The 21094-nt window shown below is 42.2% G+C and overlaps 1 protein-coding gene across 4 annotated transcripts in view; it reads right to left on the reverse strand.

Annotated features, from left to right (window-relative positions):
• LOC143212132 (uncharacterized) overlaps window positions 1-21094 on the reverse strand; it is a 272339-nt gene that overhangs the window by 77188 nt on the left and 174057 nt on the right. The window lies entirely within an intron of this gene.

A 21094-nucleotide genomic window follows, 5' to 3' on the forward strand; every position in this document is an offset into this window, starting at 1 on the left:
TTTTGGGAATTTTGTGGTGCAATACGAAGTTTCGACGGGGCCAATGCGCGAATTCTCGCAGAGCTGCTATCATGCTGCTTCCTCTCTCTCTCTTTCTCTCTATCCTTCTCTCTAGGCAGCTTTGTTGCCGCGCTCGAGATTCCAGGGCAAAGAAATTAATTGCCAAGTCGATAGCATCGCCGGCATCCCCTGATCGACGCTCTCCATCTTAACGGCTGCAGCCGAGGCAACGTTGTTTCGGGTTACTCGTTAAACTTGCACGTTTCCAACGGGGGCTTCGTCGACGAGCGTTCAAACTTATAAGGATAGTATTTTTCGACTGTCGAACCGAGCCTTGGATTGTCGAATCTTTAATGCTCGGCTGTCTTACGCTGAAATACCCTGTCGACAACTGTTCCTATGTTTTCTCGAAACTTTCTATAGCGCGTTGAACATGTTGCTGTACTGTACACGCCCTGAACATGTAGCTTAAAAAATGCGGTATTCTAAATTTAGCAAGAAAAATGTAGAATTCTAAATGTAGCAAGAAAAATTTATTCTACATGTAGCAAGGAAAATGTAGTATTCTAATTATCTAAGTACATGATGTTACTTAACACTTTCAATGCGTTTTTGACGATCTAAAACTCGCCCCTACGCGAATTTGTTTGTATGCAACTTTTGGTATTTTTTCAACAATTCCGATCAACTGCAATTTTTGAAAAAATTTCTTCTCGCCTCATGTAGTAAACTAATTGATCTAGCTTCCCAAAAAAGTTCAAATCGTATAGTACAATATTAAAATAGTTATCGTATTTTGTAGAGTGTCTTTAAATTTTTGTCCACCACTGTAATTCTCAGGCATGGCTAAATAACGTCAAACCACTGGAAATTAGTAGAGTAGATCAGTGACTGATCAGACCAAGCAGTAATTTCCATTCTTCACAAAATGGAAACACAAAATTCCTCAAATATTTCTGTAATGATAATAAAAGGTTGAAACTATTGCATTCACGCGACTTTAGTCTCTAATTTGTTAAAATGAAATTTATTCTCTAAATATTTTTATAGTTCGCAGCTGACCATTGTAGCCATAAATACAGAGAATCCGCAGTAGAGTCACGAGCCCGGAACGATAGTGTAACATTTCGGTCTCGCTTTCCGAGGGTCCGTCGAGGAGCCCGACAATACCGTGGCCGTCAAATCAAATTAAACAACGATTTGGCCAATGAATTATTCAGTCCGCACGGCGGCTAATCCGAACTTTAATTCCCCGGCGAATTAATGCGACTCGATTTCGTTAATTACCCGCGGCAGGAAATTAAACCAATTCTCCTCTGGCACTAATAACGCGGCCCGCAGATCGCCGGATTTAATATCGGCGTACACGCCGCGCCGACCGAAACCGAAACGCCTTCCGGCGAGATTTTGTTAATTTCCACCTGGGAAACGTGACCGACGGACGAGCAGAAAAATTTCGGCTGTACGAATCGAATCTCCGCCGCTTTAAATTACCTTGAATTTTTTAATAACGTCCCTCTGGTCCCCCTCCTGTACATTTAATGAAAAACTCGGGAGAACAGTTTCACCGTCGTCAACGCGGTTTAATCGTTAAAATATTCCACGACCTCGGCGCCGGCTCAAAACACCCGGAAAAATTGTCCTCGAAGGTCTCCCGCCGCTGATTATGCTCCCAGCCGCCTGATATTGTAATAATAACCTCGTTATGTTTTAATAAAGTTTTTGAAATTGCGTCGCGAAGCTCTGAGAATTTTCGGGAATTTTAGACAGCCGGCCAGTCTAATGTATTCAGCGACGAGTTCTCTCAGAGTTCTCGCAGAGAGAATTTTTGTAGGACCGCGAATTAAATCGTATTTGTTGGTGTGATTAAATATTTCTTTTGCGGTTGGACCGGTTCTTTATTTGATTTTCTGGTAGAGTATTCTGAAGGGTTCTGCGTGAAATTTGTATTGAATAAATATGCAATATTTTGTTAAGTACGGGAAGGGGTGTGGTAATATCATTGGTGGAGTTTGCGCAGAATAATTACAAAATTTTCCATTGGGATACCGAGCTACGGTTATCGCAAGAAGCGCAGGAATAACACGGCTCAATAAATCAGTAATATTATACCGGTTCGATTATGCGACAAAACAGTCTCCACGCCTGGAGCGCAAGAACTTCCAATCGGGATACCAGTGTAATCGGAACTACGGCAATATATTCCTTCTTCCTTCGAGCTGGATAATTCCGTGGCGCGCTGTCGAACTTGCTTTATCGGCGTAACCGAAGAAACTATTCTGTACTATACTTCGAACATCAACTCGGTCGGAAAAATTCTAATCGATCCTGCCCGTCGAACGAGATAAAGAAACCAACAAAAACATCATCATAGCAAGTACTTTCTCATTTTGTTTTATGTACAGGGTGTGCAAAAAGTAGTGGTCATCCGTTCTAGGGGTGAATCTACACCTCTGGATCGATGAACATTTGTAAGAGAATCTTGCCGCAAAATTGTTTACAACAAAGAGAACTGTTGTTAAAGTTGTCTTTTACATTGCTAAAGTTTTTGCAAAATTTGATTGTGTGGAGTTATACGTATACGCAAAAGCCTATATAAATAAATTTTTCTGAAATTTTATTCTTGAAGCCATTCGGTGGTGAAAATAAGTAGCATGAGCCCGATGTGGTCAGACACGATCTGAAATCTTGAAGTACCTGTAAAGTCTTGAAATGAACACTTCGACCATCGACAACGAAAAAAATGGATAAATAAACATATTTTGAATTTTTTGTATTGCTGTCGTATTTATTGTATTCAACCTGGATGGATCACTATCAAACGTTTTAGCAATGATTTTGCCAGACGCTCGGTGTCCCAGCCAAGTGGCACAATCGAGAAGCAAGAAGCCATCGCGACAACGATAGAAGTTGCGAGTCGAAGAAGTTAAAGTTTCCAGCTCCGAGAAAGAAGCAAAGACTATCGTCTTCGGTAGCGCAATCAGCAGAATAGCCACCTTCCAGCAAGATGCTCCGAGTTCGAATCCCAAGGATTACCACCACCCGTGACTTCCCTGCACACCCTCTCCACGTATATCCGCGGCGGGAAAGTGAAAAGACAATAGCCAGGATAACTAGGATCGGGTGAAAATCGCCTTGGGGAAGTTAAATGAAAAATACAAATAAAGAGAAGGGAAGAAGCAGAAACTCTTAGGGGTTGGGCCATGGGGGCTTTATTATTTTGATGTAACTTACAAGATTATCGTTTTACTGAAGTAACTGTATTAAAGTCTAGGGAACGACCCACACGTGTAGCCCTCAGAGGTAGCCCTTGCTGGTAGGTAGACCACAATGAAAATGCAATGTTATTTCATTTTAAAGGACCTTAGAGTCGATTAAAATAGAAATTGAAAAAATATACTGATAGCCCTCTAAGGCAGCCCTTACTTGTAGCTCACAATGACAGCCCTGGAACTAAGAGCAAAAAATAATATTGTTTACAATTGGAGAACACAGGAGACAATTTGAGTTAACATAGGAAAAATACCTGAACAGCCCTAAGTGGTGGCCCTTACTAGTAGCCCACAATGACAGCCCTGGAACTAAGACCAACAAAAATAATATTGTTTAAAATGGGAGGATACAGAAGTCAATTTGACTTAAAACAGGAAAAATACCTGAACAGCCCCAAGTGGTAGCCCTTACTGATAGCCCACAATGACAGCCCTTGAATTAAGACCAACAAATAATATTGTTTAAAATTAGGGGATACAGGAATCAATTTGACTTAAAATAGGAAAAATACCTGAACAACCCTAACTGGTAGCCCTAGGTGCTAGCTCTATCCACCCCAGTATAAAAATCTCGACATCTTCGAGTCGGTGAAATCCAAACAGGTGAAAACGAGGGTATAAATCCAACCCATGCAGAGAGGGGATGTTGCTCCCCTATATCGGTAGTGGAAGGGGATAAAGACAGTGGCGCGATGAAACTGCGCCATAGTTGTACACCGGAGCGGAACGTTGTTGCGAATTATGATGTAACCGCAATAACAGCCGGGCCACGGTATCTCTGGAGGATTAATAATGCAAGGAGCCGCATTTACAAGCGACGGCGGCTCCATGTCGCCGCACACGGACACCGCAACCAGCCAGCCAGCTGCGTCCGTGTGCTCAGCGAAACTTGAAAAGTACTTTAGCATGCATCTTGCGCCTAAGTGGCAACCAAGCCGAGCCGAGCCGAGCCGAGCCGGTGCGAACCGAGCAGAGCAGAGCGGAGCAGAGCCAAATACAAAACTTTTCCCTCTCGCGCATCATCCGGCGTCGAGAAAGTAACTTCTACCGACGCACGGCGTCGCATTAACGACCTGATTATGCGTACCGACCACGCTCAAGACCCACGGTTGCCTGCAAACTCTCTTTTTCTGCAAGTCCATTTATCCAGCCTAATATCCTGGATAATGTCCTTTTTCTTGCTGCTCAACAATTTTTTAATATTTTCCTCAGGTCATCACTTTACGAGTCTTCGAGGTCGTTGGTGTATTTTTATACGAAATCCTATATTTTTTCTTGTGTGTGCTTGGAGAGCCTGCGAAGACGAATCCAACGAATATAATAACCATACCATTCCGTTCATTTAATGTCGAGATATTCGTGTCTGAAAGGAAACACTCACTTAAGTTAGTACACTTAATACTTTCAGACACAAATATCTCGAGATTAAATGATCAGAATGGCATGGTTATTAGACTCGTTGGATTCGTCTTTTTGTACTCTGCAAGCTCGTATAAGAACAACAAATATTGTCGACCTTGAAATATTGTAAAATGATGACCCTGAAAGGAAGCCAGAAGCTGCACAATTGTTTGCGAACGCAAGGGTGAATCGCCTTGAGCATTTCGCGCTGCTGTCGAGAGCAGCATTGATTATTGTCGGCGTGTGCGTGCGGTGTCGTGCGGCGATGAAACATCGGTCAATCGAATTGGGTTAACAATGGGCTGCGATGATGTTTTCGGGGCCGAGGGTTGCAACAGTTGCAGTTGCGTCGGGGGCGTGCAGTTGAATTTTTGAGCACGCGCGCACGCCATTTGTATCGGTTATTAGCTTCCGTTCGCGTCAAGTGGAATATCAATTTGTCTCCCAACGGCGGAACGATTGTATGTACGGTGAATAGAGAGAGAGTGAGAGAATGAGAGAGAGAGAAATAGGGAGAGAGAGGTGCTTCGAGGGGAATGCAAATTTTAATTGTTCGCCCCGGCGGCTCGCCGGCTCTCGGCTCGCAATAAATTCGAGGGTGATTAATGGCGACTTTTATACGTCTTTGGAACGGCCTGGCCGGCGGGTGAGAGAGCCCCCGTTCACCGTTTTGTAACGGTGTACGGCACTGCGCGAAGTTATTCCCTCTGAAAAAGATTCATTCAAAAGCGATGAATGCATTAACCGAACCCCGCAGCCGTGCAACGAATTCATTTTGCATTTTATGGCGCCGCTTCTGAGTTATATCGTTGCTGCGAACACCCCGAGCGAAAAAATCGACGACGAATTATTGTACAATTATCTCGCCGAGAAATTACGGGCTCCGTGGTTTATGGTTGATCGAACGCGATTTTTCCCGTTCGGTAAATCTGCGCGGGATGGTCGCGACGCGAATCCACATATAATTGGAGACCGTGACAAAATTGGCAATATAAAATATGTAGTATTTTAACAAAATGGATTATGATTACTCTATATCAAATATAAAATGATCTTTTTTTATCGAGATCATCGGAAAGCAGATTTTGGCGAAATCTAGTTGGGATAGCTGTGTATCGAATAGAAAATCGATTCAACTTCGAAAACAACAATTAAATTTCGCGGAACTTTATTGTGCACCGAACAATCTAGCCCGCTGTAGAGTTAGAAATGTCAACACAGCCGAGTATTCATAAGCTTCTGTGAATGACAGAATCCCAGTCTGCAACCAGCACACACTCTCTATACTTCAACATTTCCGCCGTGGGTCAAATATTTGTAGTTTTGAAACAACTCGTAACATTTACGGAAATATTTTCAATGGACTTTCGTTCCAGATGTGCAACAACGCCGCTCTGGGAGCTTTTTTCTGTGCTTAGTCGGCGTATTTGCGGCATTGTTAGCAGTTTCTGTATTGCATATAAACGGACTGCATTATGTTTACTGTGTTTTTATGCTTGGGATTCGCAATTTGCCACAACTCAAACAATTGCGATTGTGTTAACACTTTACCGAACTCGAAAATTTATCGTTGAAATGAAAATGAACAAAGTTAAAATATGAACCTCAGTAGTTCTGCAACCTTTTCGTATTTTCCAGTGACAAAGAGTACAGTGGCTCATGAAATCATTTTTAAATGTGGACAAATATAATTCATTAAAGTGGAAATATAAATTGATCGAGCAAATTTTAATTTTGCACTGGGATACACAATTTAAGGAGCTGATAGAGACAAGCAGGGAATTGTGGGGACAATAAAGTGCCTAACACAGGACACAAAAATTTGTGGCAACGATAAAAGCCTTTTATTATCCTCATTCGACCGTTTTACCGTTTCAGAATGGCCAGGCGAAAATTGAAAGCGTAGTTCCCCGACGGAAATCACAGACTCGTCGATATGCCAGCTGAAACAAATTTGACTTAGCCTGGCTGGGGGAGGCCACGGTAACGATCTACTTGACCGAGAACCGAATTACTTGGACCGTCTGTCGCGGACAGGAATCTTTTACGAGCGGGGCCGGGACATAAATTTTGAAAAACTGCACCGGACGGCGGACGGACACAGTGAAAGCGCCTGGAGAGGCTCTAAGGGATCGACAGCTAGGAAAAAATGACGGATTCGCAGCTCAGGGTGAACGAGTCCAGCTCGAGAGCACGACTGAACCGCTTCGGACCGAGGAAAAATCATCCACCAGTCGAGAGAGAGAACGAGATCAAACGAAAAACACGAGGATCAATGATTATCCCTGATAAACCTCTACAGACCTTTGCTGGACCTGCGATGTTACGAATGGGGTCGTGGAAAGCTGTCAAGTACGTTCATTTCAACAATTCCGAAAAAATTCGTCTGTTTAATCATCGTTTCCTATGGCCCTGCAATAAATTCTTTTGTGGATCCTGCGAAATGAGTTTTATATATTTTATATAAATTTTTAAATTTCTTTAAAGAATATTTCAAACATTTTTTACCACGCTTATCAAATCTTGTAATCGAATTTTAAACCACTTCCCGATGAGCTAGAGACTTGAAACTTTAAACATAGCTCGGAACTGGATGACAATTCAATATTAAAAAACAAATTTAAAAAAAAAACTGTGAGTCTAGGAGAAAAAAAATTTATTTATAGTGACCAATGTCTAAAAAAATTATTTTCTCCTTTTTAGTGCATTTTAATATAAGCGTGGTTTTTAAAATCTTTCTTTTATATATTATTTTTTTAATATTTCTTTTCAAGACCAAAGTGTCGACCATGGCAAGAATAGTCCAAACAGTTCATTATATTATATTTTTACGTGCAATTTTTCTTGAAAAAATATGCACTCCTCAAATGGTTCAGGATTTCTTCTTCGAGTATTATGAAGGATGATGCGACGCAGAAATTGCGAAAGAAAAATTGCGAGGATATTATTAATAGGATCTCCATGGTAAAGATAAAAAAGACTGAAATTTCGCGTGATCGCGACGAAAGGTGCTTTCGGTTCAGCACCGGAAGACGAACAGCGTGGTTCAAGTTCAATCTGGCGAAGCGGCAGCCAGCGCTGACGCAATGTTTTAAAACTATCTGGAAGGATGCGCGAAAAAATGAGGCACCCGTCCCATCCATCCACCCTTGCATTTTATACTCCCGACAGGTGTCGTTATTCACGTGAGCGAAACCTCCTCGCCATCCTAGAAAGAAGAGTCTGCGAAACGACGAGGGTGGAACGGTTCGTTATCTTCATTTCACTGTCGATGATACGATCGCTCTTTTACTTCATACATGAACAAGAGGCGTTCTACTCGTTGTATGGATTAAGGGAACACTTGTGTGCGATTCTTCATAAATGGAAATTGAAGTTCATTGAAGTACATTGTTAATCACAGCGTAATCGTGAACTAGATAACTGATCAAGAAAGTTCGTTCAAGATCCGAATTCTGACAAGCACACGCTGGAACACTTTATAAGGACAGCGTAATTTTCTGCTCCAGATATTTTCCCTACTGCGAGCCCTGGACCATGAATATTGCAATATATTGCAGGCAGAACGGTAACTATATTCTGGACGGAGCGTCCGAAATTTCCCGGCACAGGCTTCCTTATATACACCGCACGACATCCTACGGATAACGAAATCATTGCAACATTCTGCTACCGAGTGAAAGGACTTTCACGAGTTCGTCAGACCACGACGCGTGGCTGCCATTTTCAGATCCTCGTCTTCATCGAAAATGTTGACGCATGACATTCATCCTCAGTTTTTAATACAATCTTTTCATCCATAATCGTGGAATATTTTCTCCATTTTCAAATTGAATAGAAACATCCACTTAATCATTCCCCTATATCACATTTTCTAATTGTAAGAAACCATAAATAATGGGACCAATATCAAGACACAATGTGCATCTTATTCATATCACAATTTTTTCATCCAGTATTGTGGAATATTTTCTCCACTTTAAAATTGAATAGAAACATCCACATGATCATTTCCCTATATCACATTTTGTAATTATAAGAAACCACAAATAATGGGACCAATATCAAGGGTGCGTTCCGTTTCACGCTTCAAGCGCATACACTGTACAGTGTATGCATAGAGACTCTTATACTACACTATACAGTGTATGCGCATTATGCGTGAAACGGAACGCACCCCAAGACACAATGTGCATCTTCTTCATATCACAATTTTTCATCAATTATCGTGGAATATTTTCTCCACTTTAGAATTGAATAGAGAAATCCACTTGATCAAACACAATGTGCATCTCCTTCGTATCGCGATTTTTCCTCGGAGAGAAAGCCACGGAAATCTGCGGGGTATTTTTTCGAAAGATTACCTGGGGACTTTAGCGTACAAAGATGAAGGGGCGCGAGTAGTACGGGTCAAGCATAAACGCGCGAGTGGAGCGGAAGTAAGTCGCGAAAAAATTGCCGGCGGATCGTAAGAACGCGACCAGCGGGACAGACATAGAGGGTTGGCGAGGAGACGGAAAGTTATAATTTGTCTGTCCCGCGGAAAACATATCTTACACGCGAGCGTTGGTTCGCGCAGTTGGACAGGTGTCGTTACTCATAACGGCGGAACTTTCGAGGAGGAAGATATTTGCGTTCGAGCGGAAAAGACAGATAGCGGCCGACGGCGGGCTTGGAGAGACACTGCTAGCTTCAAACAAAGAAGAGAATTCCCATTTGCCTTGGTCGGGGACTCGGCCTGGCGTTGTCTGCATAACGTACGTGCAACCCGGCTGAGGAACATGCATGGCTGTCTCGCTGTTTCTCGTTCGTCTTGCCACCTATGGCACACTCGAACATTTTTGTTTGTTTCCGTTTAATATTGTCCGCTCCGTTAGTCTCTCAATCTATCCAAGAATGTCAGCATATTTCTACGTGCGACGTCGTACCATGATTTATTTCACTGTTACCGTCATACTACCTAGTTAGAGTGTAATAAAATCGGTACAAAAAATCGTACAGCGAATTTTAAGATCTCGTTGTAAAGAGCATACTTCGATCCATAAGCTCGGTGTAGTTACAGTGGCGATAATAATTTTTTAGGTCCTGTAGAGATATTTGAATATGTAGGATTTTTAAGAAAGAACAGGCTCCCTTGGTTTAATGTCAGTAGCACAGTTTTCGCTTGAAGCGCACTAAAATCGGAATAAAAAATCGTACTTGATATTTTAAAGCCTCGTTGTAAAAGGAAGACTCTAATCTTTACACCCTAGGTAGTTACTGACCGGGAAAAAATTTTTCAAACACCGTGGACATGATTGAATCTATGAAACTTTCCAGGAAAATCGTGCCACCCCGTTCTAATGTGCCTGATACATCTCTCATTGAGAGTGCAATAAAACTGCAACGAAAAATCGCACATTAAATTTTAAGGTTCCTTTGTACAGGAGAAACTTCATTTGTTAAATTCATGATATTTTCATTCCCGGAACAAAATGTTCCAAACACTGTAGGAATATTTGAATCTGCAAAATTTTTTAGGAAACTTGCACCACCCCATTTCAATATTATTGGCACACCTTCCATTCAGAGTGCAATAAAACTGCAACGAAAAATCGTATATGAAATTTTTCGGTCTCGTTGGAAAGGGGAAACTCCGTTTTTTAAATTCTTGGTAGTTACAATGGCGAAAAAAATTTTTTAAATTCTGCACAGGCGCTTAAAGACATAAATTTTACAATTTTAGAGACACTTCCAGTTTTTCGTCTATCCCTCGGTAAAAAAGCATTTCTGAAAAAAATGGTTCAACCGGATAGAAGTAGAGACTTCGCCCTTCAAAATGAGCGTGGATAGATTAGTGTACAATTTTTGGAAATGAAGTTACAAGAGGTTAAACATGAACGATTCTAAACGTGCAGTTTCGTCACTGCAGCGAGAACAATTTTGCAGCGAGAATCAGAGCTAGTCAAAGTATAAAATAAGTCCGGGAATATCGAGATGATCCGATGGGAGCGTGTAGACCTCGAGTGAGCAAACTTTCGCCAAGATCAATGTTTACAGAGTTATCTAAGTGGTTTCAGCGTGGAGCGGAGCCGCTCAAAGGCAGCAATAACGTCGTGAAACGAGGTGATTGGGTTAATGACGCCCGTTAAAAGACCTGTCTCTCTCTCTGTCAACCTGATAAATAAAAAAAATAAGAAACGAAAACCAACGTTCGCGTTTTCGCAGTAAAGCTCGTGGACTGGCAAGCTCTACATTTGGTCGGAGCTGTATTCTACTTGTCAACACCTAGACAGCTTCTATTGTCCTGTCGCAGTAAGCGCGAGTCTATACCACGTACTCGCCCGCTCATAGGCGTAGCCACTGGAATTACACTGCTTATCTAACCGGCGAGACAGTTACACTGGCGGAGCATGCACAGATTTATTCCAGTTGCGCCACTATAAGTATGAACTACTATGAACAGAGTCTGAACAGGGTCTGAACAGGGGCATGCCTATTCTACTTGTTTCACTGTAACACAAACAATACCGCTGTCTAATTACGAGCGAGCTCATTCTACTTTCAACTGCGATGAAACGTCCGACGGTCTGATATGGCGCGTAGCTATTCTACTGGGTTCGAGAGACACTGTATGATGCACAGTGCACTCTGAACGCTGCGAGAATGCGCAATTTGGTGCTGCACTGGCAGTTGCCTTGACCACAATGTTTTAGCCTTTTTTGCACAATGGTGGTTATTAGACAGCGGATCTTTATGCAACATAAGAATTTTCCACCCTAATTGCAACAAACACAGAAAGACGTGTGGTGTGTATTTTGGAATTCGTCTAATGTTTTCAATGTTTTAAATTACACCTGCACGTTTTTGTCATGAATGCATAAAATCCGCTGTTTAGTGTTCATAATCTCACAATGGTTCTAACACTCCCCATTCACAGTTTAATAAAACAGCTCCAAAAAATCGTGCATCAGATTTTAAGGTCTCGTCGTAAAGAGGAGACTTGAATCTTTAACCCCATGGAAGTTACAACTTTGTATTTCTATAATAATGTCAACAGCCTATTATTCGAGGACCCGCTCGTGAACTTTCTTTTTCTCGGCGAGCTCTTATCGCGAGAGGAGGAGCTTCATTTGTCGCACGTACACAATAGACTTCCTTCGTTCCTCTGTTAACTCAGTTTCGCCAGTTGCGCGTCGAAGTAGACAGCGGTTGTGCGATTGCAAGAGTCATCGTCGTTGTCGTCTACAGCAGAGAAACGATTCCAGGAGAGGAGGGCGCGGGTCGGTTAACAGAGAGCACAATGGCAACGTGATTGTATACACGGTTCTACAATCCGTGAATTAGTAATGCGATTCGACCGCGTGCGTGTTTTGTAGTTTAGTTATGGTCGCGGCAGAGTTCGAATAAACGCGCGCAATTGCGACTGGTTCGCGGAAACACGATCTGCGGAAAAGTGTGTCCGGTAATCTGACCGAGACGAGCCGGCCGCAGCTTCGACAATGTTGTTCGAATCTGACAGGTGTCCACTTTTTGGACCTGGTCCAACCACCCAGACCGCGGCGGACGGAAAAGATCAGCGGAAATGAGAGGACGACACCATACTCGATACGTGCCTCACCATCAAAATGTGTCTGATGCACATTCGAAGTGCAATAAAATCGAAATAAAAAATCGTGCATCAAATTTGAAGGTTTCGTTGTAAAGAGGAAACTTCAATTTTGGGCCCACTAAAATTACAATACCGACAAAAATTTTGTAAACACTGGAGATGATTGAATGTTCCCGGAGGATGTGTCTGATGCACATTCAAAGCGCAAAAATCGAAATAAAAAATCGTGCATCAAATTCAAATGTCTCGTTATGAAGAGGAGACCTGAATTTTGGGCCCACTAAAATTACAGTACCGACAAAAATTTTGTAAACACTGGAGATGATTGAATGTTCCCGGAGGATGTGTCTGATGCACATTCAAAGTGCAATAAAATCGAAACAAAAAATCGTACATCAAATTCAAAGGTCTCGTTATGAAGAGGAGACCTGAATTTTGGGCCCACTAAAGTTACAGTGCCGAGAAAAAATTTTTAGACATTGAGGATGATTGAATGTTCAGGGAAGGCATTCTACAAAAATGTGGAGGACGACACTGGAGCCCGAAAGTGGCAGAGAAATTTAAAAAATGTGTCCCTTTGCAACGTTGCTGAAAATAAAATGCTGGGGTCGCATCCTCTCCCTTTTGCTCTCTGTTGCTCTGTCTCGTAATAAAAATTCCTCTCCGGTTCAGTGCAGAGGCACAGAAGTCAAGTGAATCTATCCAGAGAGAAAGAGAGAGAGAGAGAGAGAGACTGCTTGCTCCCAGTTCCGTTGAAGTGTGCTAGCAAAAGGGCTCGTGACTTTATCGCCTCGGTTATAAATAGGATCAGGTCTACCAATAGCTGCACGGGTAAATATAGATGAGAGCCCTAGAAAGGCGGGAAAGAAAACTCTACGGGTGATCGCCCTTCGCGGGGCTTCTTTGAGACGTTGCCCTTCCGGCTCCCTTCTGTGTACTTCATACTTTATTCTGCGCGAGGATTTATTCTTTATGTATACTGAGAAATAGTTAAAAAGTACTATTTTTTAATAGACGCGAGATTTGTTTATTCCTTGGATCAGTTCAATTTGTAATACTTTATTTGTTAAGACATCGCCTGGCTAGATAGAAAAATGTTTAGGACAGATAATGCTTAACGGAACAAATAGTGGTAATATCTGCTGATGAGCGGAAGCAAGTAAATAATTAGGGGACACTCGAGACCGGTATGCAAGACAGAAACCGGAGAGCATACTTGAGACAATTGTTAACCGCACAGGACCTCTTGAAAATTCAATTAAAGTTAGATATCTTGTGGACGATAGTTAAGACGACATCCGGATGAACCAATCAGAGTTTAGAACAGTCTTCGCGTTTCTCCGGCTTCGGGATACCTCGCAGCCCCGTGGCAACACGAGGAATGCTCGGCATACTGGACAGAATGGATTTCGGGGACCTGTGCCACTGTTTAATTAATCGAAATAATCTGCTTAAAGTCATGATGAGATCTTTTCTGTAAATCACTCGGACCTATAATAATTAATCAACATGCACAGTAGTCGTAATAAATTCTACAGGAAAAATTATGAATTCGCCATTGACTAAAGTTCGCGAAATTCGCGCCACACAATCGGCAACGAAATTTTTCGTGAAGGAGGCGTGGTAGTTCCAGTGCATTATTAATCCTGGCTCGCAACAATATCCGGGTCCAGGGAACCGTCTGAAGCCGCTTTATCGCTGGAACTTCCATCCTCAAAAGGGATCAGCCGCGTAATGATACGACGGGCGGCCCAGGGAAAGAACGAGTCTGCGGAAATTAGAAGTGCGTTCCCGCTTCATGCACGCTACAGCTTCGCGAACAGGAGAGGAAAAAGCTACGAGAGAAGGGGAAGGGAAAGGTTACAGGAGGAGGATCTTGGTAATTCGCATTCAGCTCTTTCAAGCATCATCGTGCGAGCCGGTCCTGTCTGCCTTCCACAGGGGTTGCCTCTCGTGCGTTGCCTTTTTCCCAGGCTTCGTATATTTTATTAAGCAGCAACAGAGTAAAAAATTGCCTCCTCTCCGCGCTGAAAGCCTCCACGACCGTGCCGGTGGTTCTCTGACTTCGTTGGGCTTCTTGGATTTTCATGGGAACACGTGATTGATGATGCCAACAGATTTTTAGCAGTCGCGAATTCTCTGCTCTTTCGTTTCATCTTGGATTTTTTCAGAACGTAACACTAAATTGTCCTGACGACAAATATAAAGTGAGAATTTCTAGTTGTCTAATTCAGCAAGTGTTCTGTTCTGTTTTCGTTTTATTTTGGAATTTAGCAGAACATAATACTGAATTGTTCTGACGATATATATAAAGTAAGAATTTCTAGTTGTCTAATTCCTTTCAAGCACCAACAGCAAGTGTTCATCGTGATGGTTCTCCATTAGCCAAGCCCAAAAACAGGCTCCTACCAGAGGCAGCTCAGGAGGGTGGTGTTCGCGTGGCCTCCTTATTAGCCTATCGGTTAATCCTCTTATCGGCCGGCTGCTTTCGCTCACTCGGTGCCGACTTGGAACTAATCTAAAATGCAGAGAACCGTGAGGCGTGTCTGGCAAGGTGTATCCCGGGCAGCGGGAAAGGCAGGGGGCCTCGTCCGAGGTCAGCGCACCGCTCCGCTACAGTAATTGCCCCTATAACGAACCTTTTCATCCGGATGAATGGACGCGTGTATATTTCATCTCTTCCGTCAGCTCTCTCTCTGTCTCTCTTTCTCCTACTTTCTAGTTTTTTTCCATTCACCGCCTCGGGTACACTGTGTCCCGTGTTTCTTCTTTTGCTACCAACTTCCGCGTTCTAACCCCTGCTGACGAGCCTAGGCACAATGTTTGCGATCTTTCTCGTCCAATCTCGGAAATTGTAATGCGGCGATTTACGATGTAACACAAGCCATTTTGCAATTATGTTACTATAGGGGCTGTAAGGCATGTTTGCATAGTATATTTTATTATTTTTTAAGAGTAGGCGTGGTCAATGTCGAGTAGGCGTCGCCTATCTTGAGCGGGCGTGGCCTAGTTGCCCTTGCCAGAGCCAGAGCCAGGGCAATGCCCCACAGAGCCTAATTTCAGAAGATGAAAGCATGGCAAAACAGTGATATTCCTTTGATGATGTTTCTGAACTCGTAGAATATTGATGTTCCTCTCTGATGATTATCCCACCACTTTCCCTCCCGCACGCTTCATCCTAACAAGGAGTCGTGATCTTTGAAGCCGTTCCCGCAGAAGATCGCTCGGAAGAAAATTCCCATGAAACGCTATGGATTGGATGAGGGGATGAGAACTCGTAATTATTCCTCTCGGTCCTTATCCGCGGGGAAAAAATACGTCGAACTATCCCAGGAGATCATTTTAATCGCGCAAAGTGAAAGACACTCGCAGCTGCAGCAGAAGGAAACTTTCCGAGATCGATCCCCCGAAGCCGGGAAATACCGAGGTAAGTTTTCGGGTCGCTCGGGCCTTTGCCCTCGAACGTTTCAATTATCGCCAGGCCGGAGAGTAACGGGGGCCTCGGCAAATTCCTTATTGCTGCGTTAATAAAATTTATCTTTGCTCCACCCACCGGGGGCGGAATAGTTTCGCTTTACTTTTCGTATAAATCGTGCTTCCTTGATCTTTCGGCCTCGAAGCTCGAACCAGCTCTACGGAGATAGTCTAACCTCCCCGGTTAAACTTCTGCTTACGGACAGGATGATCAGGATTTCTCTGTTCTTATCGCGGCTCATAAATATCGCGGAGAGGCAGCTGCTACGCCTGGCACGCCCCGCGAAAAAAATTTCCAGAGCAAACGACCGAAAGAAATGTCGCCGGCGACTATGCAAATCGAGCTTTTGATGGCGGAATTATATTGTAGGCATGTCCAAAGAGACGGAGCCCGATTGGGCGTGGCTACTTTAGCCCCTCCCACAATCTTCAAATTTTTATTTATTACCTTTAGTCAACTTCCAGTGTACATGTTCAAGGGGAGCAGTCAAAGTGGGCGTGGCTTTCTATGTTTCTACAGAACCTTTCGTTAATTTAAGCTTCTGTTTCACGGCTAGCTAGCAAATTTGCACTTGATTTGTCACGTCCGACTGAAAGTAGAATTCGAAACTTTGATAGGTTCAGCCCCGCCCTTTTCAAGCTTGCGGATACACTATACATTTTGCATCATCCCCTCTTCCTGTTTCCCCGGTAGAATTGTCCCAGTGTACTGTGTAGATCTTCGTTTACCCCAAGTTAAACCTCGACTCTTCGTTGGCAAACAAACCGCCACCGTCAAACAGCTGGATAGTGTACCGAGCAAAGTCTGGCTTTAATAGCTTGTTTCCGTATATTTTATTATACGTTAATGCTGGCTTCGCGTAAAACAACTACCACCCTGTACAATTGTACATCATGGAGATTAATTTCAACTCTCTGTGCATTACAGTAATTATGACCATAAAGAATTCTTAATTTAAAGAATGAGATTGTGGACTTGGATAAAAATCCTTAAGTTTCCGCAAGTTATGGTTGATTAAGATCAATTATCGTTAGACCGTGCAAGAATAAATCAAGAAAATAAATAAACTTACAAATGATTGCGTACCACAAGGAACAGAATTATTGACTAATTAAAATGAAAAATAATTGCCTGTCGCGAGGAGTAGAATAATGTCGATTTTTCTGTCGCGTAAATGGAGTCGATTGCGTAAGAATCTCCGGTGCAACGATTGCGACACGACTGCATAAAAATGCTCGGAGCAATAATTGCGTCTATTGGAACAGCTCGCGGACTAATTAGAACGAGGTAAGCGAGCGTGGAGGATCGTCGAGCGAATGAACCGTGGCTCCGTAGCGAAGATCAAATGGATTCTATCCGAGTAATTGTGCCTCAGGTGGCCCGAGTACCGTAAAAACAATGAAGACTAACCAGACAGCCATGAATCCATCACATTAGCCGTTGGATTAATCGCGTATCGGAGCGTCGACGGCGGAAAGCGCAATTTCGAATCAATCTCCGGGGATCTGACAGTGGCTGGGCTCCCATTTTTCTCCGGCAGAGCAGGCAAATCGATAGCTTTATCCGGCGAAGTCACCGAGCGGCCCGCAACAAACGCGAAACTCTATTTCCGCGGAGAGCAACCATGCACCCACCCACACACACGCACGCAACACCATCACCTATGCAATCGCTCGCATAAGCAAAGCCCCGGGGTTACAACGCCGGAACAGGACCACCCTTGTAACGACGATTAACCCGATAAGCGGACAGGACGAGTTAACTCGTCCGGCGTGCTCCATCGCGTCAACGCTCCCAAACATTTTTAAAAAATTTTTTTTCTCAACTGTCCGATAGATTTTTTGAAACATTTAGTATCCAAAAATAAGATTTCAGGTTTAACCATTTTTACCACGTTTTTATTAGCTCGCTTTCTTGTCTGTTTGTCTGTTTGTCTGTCTGTTCGGTACAAATTTTGCAATTGATTTTAAACTAACTTCCCGATGAGCTAGAGACTTGCAATTTTAAACAAGGCTCAGAGCTGACTATGCAGTATTTAAAAAAACATTTTTAAAAAAGCCTATGCGTTTAGGAGATATACATTATTGATAAATTTAACCGTTACACCTCCCCGCGCGACATTCGGTAGTACGTGATCGCGTTCAGCGATAACTGTGGCGTTGATTTTTACATAGGTTTGTTCTATGGTCTCCCCCGAAGAGAATGATGCAGTTTAATATTAAATTACGGATGTGTAAACATGAAGAAGCAAATTATTTTGTGATGCTTCAATGGTGATAATTACGTAGTTTATCGTTACCCAGGGATATTCTATGGCCTCTAGCGAATCGAACGATAATTTGACGTAATTTAATATTAAATTACAAACATTTAAACATGTTTTACAAATTGTCGAAGTCAAAAGGATTCGCAGCTCGAAGAGCAATATCATAATTTCAAATTCAATGATTTTCGTGCTTCAATAGTGGTAACTATGCGAATGTATTTTATATATGTGGCTGTTTTATGGGGCCTCGTGAACGGTGTAACATGGTTTTCAATTAAATTACGAATACGAAAATTTATGTTAACGATTATCAAAGGGAAGAGGATTCGTACGTTACATAACGAAAGCTAAAATGAATATTTAAACATTTTCCCCTCGTTGATAACAGCGGCTATGAAATTGTTTTTTATATGTGACTGCTCTGTGAACTCTCCCGGACAATATAATTAAAATAATGATTAAAGCGAGTGAAATTTTGTAGATATTTTCAGATTTTCTTTCAAAAATGGGGTTGTAGTAAAAATTATTATATTTCGCGAATCGCATTTTGTTCTCTACGCAACAAAAAAAGAGTGGAAAATCAACGCGGCGATTCGACAGAACCGGCGACTATCAAATTCGCGTCGGAATTAAACGTGTGTTTGACGAACTTTCGTCCGAGTACGGATAGCGTAATCAACAGGGGGTTGTTTTGCATGCGAAAATAAGTCAAAAATGTAGAATACAATTTTTTCGTTTGAGCCTTGGCTCTCTAGGTAATTGAGTTTTAACGGGTACAGCTGCCGCTGACGCTCTTTCACAAACTTTTCCATAAACGAAATGTTTAAACGGAAGCATTTGATTCCGCGTTATTATTCTATACGCGAAATTGATCGCAGAGCCCTCTGTATTGATTAACCTGCAGTCAATGTAGAAAAAAGAACTCAATTAATCGTGAACAAACTCTCAAAGAGTCGAATATTTTCCTGCGAATTCCACTCTAAATAGTACTTAGCTCAATAAACACGCCACTGCCCTTTTATTGAAAGGGACCTTATTTTACGGACTATCATTTCTAAAATATTTATACGCTCACGTACACCTACGTGAATTATTCAATTTGTTGATCGCGTGTTTGGTAAATGTTGAATTTATGTTTAAAATACTAAAAAATGATGAAAGGGAATTTATACAAATTTTGAAACAAATTAAATACGCGTTTATTCCTTTTTGTGTGATTTTTAGATGTACGTTTTATACATTTACGTCAATTATGTTCACATTATGTTAACGTTACATCTACATAATTTTCCAAGCGTGTTTATCGCGCATTAAAATATGTGTTATCCAGGGGCGTGTAAATTACATTATGATTTACGTTTATTGAGAGACAAATCGCTTCGAATCATTAGTGTTTATGTTTAATTGGTCCCATACAGGTGTTCATGGCAGATTAATTGCCCGTTTAACAGGTGAACATACTGCTAAACGAAGGGAGTCCTGATTTCTGTCGTGGGGCATTTTCACTGCCATTCTACCAACAATGTCATTTACTTCCTACGGACGCTGATATATTTTTCCAAGTTGAGTACCTATCCACAGCAATGATTTTCTAAAAATTTTACGAAACGAGCGCACGATCAAATATTTTAGGAAACTGTGTTTCCACTTTGACAGACCGAAGTCAATAAATAATTATTCGCAGGTATTTCAAGCTCGACATTTCCAAATTGAAATAGCTGGATTCGAAACCGGGAACGTTGGATTTCGAAAGCTATCAATGTCGAATGCATTTGAATTTAAAGTCGCTCGTCTGGGTGAATACGAATTTTTGAGATTGTCAGAGTGGACAGCGATCCATTTCGAGCTGGTACAAATTTAAAAAGCCATCCGATTTTTAAATATTTAATCTCGACTGTGACTAAATTCGAGAACGTTCAATTTTAGCATCGAACCCAGAAGTTTCCAGTGTAAATGCGGTTTAAAATCGATCAAAAAATAATGTGCACAGGAAGCAACACGGACTCGAGGGTTTTTTTTTTAGAAGATTATATTAAAAGCAACGTACATTCGTCAGGTGAGAACGTCAGAATGGCTGACCCAATCCGAACAATAAATTCGCAAATAATTTCCAGCACGCACCGCAGTTGCAGAAACTGTGACGCGACTTGCCCCTAAGCAGTCGCCTAATCAAACGCACGATCTTTAAGACGGAACTTTCGAAAGAAGAAAATTAGGACACGAGTCCCAGCGCGCAGTTTTAAAATCGTGTCTCATTCCGGCAGGAAATAAAGTCGGGGTTATGGCCGGGTAACGAGAAAACTTTCGTTTTAAAATTGGATTGTCAATTTTAATACGGTCCATTAGCCCGCCGGGAGTCCCAATCAGATTAAAACGACCTGATTTATACAAATTTCACGGGCGAGTGTCGGCTGCGCTTAAATTCGGCGGAATCGCACATTCTTTCCAAGTGGGTGGCGAAATTTCGCGACGGGATCATTTCCTTTTTCCAAGTGAATTTTCTTCCCCCGATCATCCCCGGACGATAGATTACGGCGGCTGCGTGTCAGGCTCGGACAAATTCTCCCTTGATCGCAATTCGAGATTTCGTACGCAGATAAATTGCCAACCGCCTTCGAGGGCCGGTGTAATTATTTCTGCGATAACCGGTAATAACAGTTTCATTGGTCTTTCAACTACGCTCGAATTAACGTCGGACGAAGAGCCCGGTAATTAAAGCGACTGTTATAAAATAGGTTCGTCGAGCTCCGTTGTTATCACGACGACCCCTCTCTGTTTTAGCAGAAATATTATGCTAAACGTTCCGGAGCCGTTAATAGAGCGAGTGGATCTTCACGGGAATCGCGATTTTATGATAAAAATCCAAAAAGCCGACAATGTTTGGTATAGGGTAAACTGTACAATTTGACCGTGTTAGTGTCGGTCAAGCCGTGTCGATGAAGACATTTGTCGACGATTTGACCGTGCAGATAAAAACATAGTGCCGACGAAAGTTTCAGTCGGACCTTAAGCCAAAATCTTAGTAAAAATCTTTTTATCTTTTTTTCTAATGTTTAAACGAGCTTAACTTGCTATTATTATAAGCTGAT

This window comes from Lasioglossum baleicum, chromosome 9 (genome assembly GCF_051020765.1).
Source record: "Lasioglossum baleicum chromosome 9, iyLasBale1, whole genome shotgun sequence".
Taxonomy (NCBI): domain Eukaryota; kingdom Metazoa; phylum Arthropoda; class Insecta; order Hymenoptera; family Halictidae; genus Lasioglossum; species Lasioglossum baleicum.